Source organism: Ammospiza nelsoni, chromosome 3 (genome assembly GCF_027579445.1).
Source record: "Ammospiza nelsoni isolate bAmmNel1 chromosome 3, bAmmNel1.pri, whole genome shotgun sequence".
Taxonomy (NCBI): Eukaryota; Metazoa; Chordata; class Aves; order Passeriformes; family Passerellidae; genus Ammospiza; species Ammospiza nelsoni.
The window spans coordinates 45,702,367-45,705,262 of record NC_080635.1 but is presented as its reverse complement, the minus strand read 5'-3'; positions in this window follow the sequence as shown (position 1 = coordinate 45,705,262).

Below are 2,896 nucleotides of genomic sequence, written 5' to 3'. Positions count from 1 at the left end.
GGCTTTGTTATGATAAGAATGCAAAAATAAGACGTTTTAATGTGACAAATCAAAAGATATGTGAACAAGTCTTTGACTCACATGCAACTGAAAGTATACAAGGATCAATTCATGTGCAGAAACAAAATGGCCCAGCAATTGAACAGGTGTCAAGAATAGACAAGACGTTTGACTTTACAAAAACTATATAAATACATGAGTCCCATCTTTTTGATCAGAATATGAATCACACAAACTACATACTCCTGAAAAAGCCCTCTCTCACTACATTTAGTGGAATACATCCAATGTAGATTTCTCAGGGAAGCTGTGCTCCCATCTGTGGTGACATTAGCAGCAAAAAAAATCTCTTCATATGCTTGCTACCCATTTTCTAAAGTGAAACAGACATCACTCCACGAGGGGAAAAGGCAACGTGACAGGCACAAGCAGGTACGGAGCAGCAGGTTACGTCTGTGGGATGAGGGGCCGTGCCCTGTGGGGAAATGAAGCAACAGGGTCTGATCTGGGCTGCTTGAAGCCACTGACCAGGAGCAGCACACCTGCCAGGTCTGTCTCTCAGCGTGGCAGCAAGGAGTTCCTGCAAGTGCCTTCACAGAGCTCCTTCCTGTCGCAGACGTTTTTTATGAAAAATCCTTTCTTTAGGATTTTTCCTCCTGAGAAGCTGAGAGGCCTCAAGAACAAAATGTGAACAATGGTTATCTGCTGCTGTGGAATGCAGGAGATGGATCTTTGATTGGCCCATGTTAGGTGTTTGTAATTAATGGCCAATAACAGCCCAGCTGGCTTAGACACAGAACCCAAGCCACAAACCTTTGTTATCATTCTTTGCTATTCTATTCTTAGCTAGCCTTCTGATGAAACTTTTTTCTTCTATTCTTTTAGTATAGTTTTAATGTAATATATCTCATAAAATAATAAATCAAGCCTTCTGAAACATGGAGTCAGATCCTCATCTCTTCCCTCACCCAAGAACCTTTGTGAAACACCATCACACCTTCCCACAGAGAATTCTACAGTGACGAGGAAAGCAGTTCTAGCCCTGGATACTCAGTACACCTGGGACTTGTTTCCTCATGCCATGCCATTCAGTGCTTGGACTGCAAAATTTGGTTAATTTAGGTAATTTAACTACACATTCAGTGTAAGTTAGAAGCACGTAGATGCACATGACTGTAACAGAGCCATCACCACTGAAGACAAGCAATGCCATAAGGGAAACAGCTAGTACAGGAGCATCCATGAGAACATTGTTGCATAAGCACACTTAATCCCATTTTAACAAACAAGACTTTCATCACAAGATGAGAACTTCAAAAATTTCCACTGTCATGGGAGGAAGACCAAGAGACCCAAGAGGATATCAGCAATGCATTTCTGATCAAAGATCAACGCAAAACACAGTTTATATAGGTGATATAATTATGTAATGCTTAACGACCAAGCCAGGAGGAAGTTCCTTGCCCCAACAAACTCTAATGATTGTTCTTAGTGTGTGCAACATAAGAAGCAACAGTAGAGCCTGGTGCTAAGAGCAGTTTTTGAAGCAAGAGGTATTTGACAGCAGGAAAATTTGAAAGCGTGACTCGTTCGACAATGGAGCTGTACACCACATGCCAGAGGAGGAGCAGTAGGGCCAGAGAGACACCAAAACAGCAGGACAGATAAAAGTGAGTAAAAAAAAGGTTTGATAATTTCAAAGGGTGAGGAAATCGCAGAAGCTTAGATCTGAACACATATTTTGCTTGCAGGATGAGTTTCATTGTACAGATGGTTAATATTTCATCTCAAAGTAAAGGCCATTACACTGTATGTGCTGGCTTCTGCTCTGTTTCTTTCCTACCCCCATGAATTTCCCATTGTTATTTAATAAGAATTTTAAGACATTGGAGCTTACATAGTCCCAGCCACAGATCCAAAAGTTATGGCTGAAATGTAGCTCCAAGCTGTTCTCTGACCCTTCTCCACCCAGGGAGAGCTCTGGCTAAGTACAGAGCTATAAAATTTCCTTTAGGTGACCAGAAGGCTTTTATATTTGTGTGCCTCCTGACTGATAATCTTCTCCAGACACTCATACATGTATTTAGGGATGGCAGTAGACATAAAAACAAAGAGCTGAAATCTGAAAGTCTGCTATGCAACTGACCGAATGTTTCCTTTTCAGTTTGGTATTTGCTTTCCCTTTCAGAGTTACATAAAACAACCTTATAGGTTTGATTCCATTTCGTTGTCAGCTCTAGTGGATATTTTTAGTACAAAAATTTCAACACTATCTTGAAACAGTGTTAAGCTAAGGACAGACATGGACATACAGTGACATGGACAAATGTAACCTGACTCTACTTTTCTAAACAATAGAGACACTGAAACTGAAGTTAATCTCTCATGTTGTAGCTGTTTTCAAAGTAAAACTGCCAAGAGGAAAGGAATACAGTAAACATATTTGAATACACAAACACTGTAGAGAAGATAACAGATAATAGGTTTCTTGAAAAATTTTAAGAAATGCAGATGTGGAAAATTGTCATCTCCTAAATCATCTCCTTATCCGTGACTACTTCTGTGTTTGTCTCAAGTAGCAGTCACCTTCTTCTCATGTCTACATGCAATTTTTTAACTTTTGGTAAAAGAAAATATGTTATTTCATGCCAAGCCTATAACAGACACAGAAAAGAGTCACAATAAATACACTAATACTATCTAGACCTCTGGTAAGCTTTACAAAGATGCTGGAACCCAGACAGGTACATCCTGTTTAACAGTGATGCCTGCACAAACATTTGAATTTCTGATAAAATTTAAGCAACGTGAAAAAAAACCAAACCTTAGCTCTCCACTGCCCTTCGCACTCTGAGAACAAGCTGCAGGAGATAAAGAGATCCTTTCTTTTTAAGCG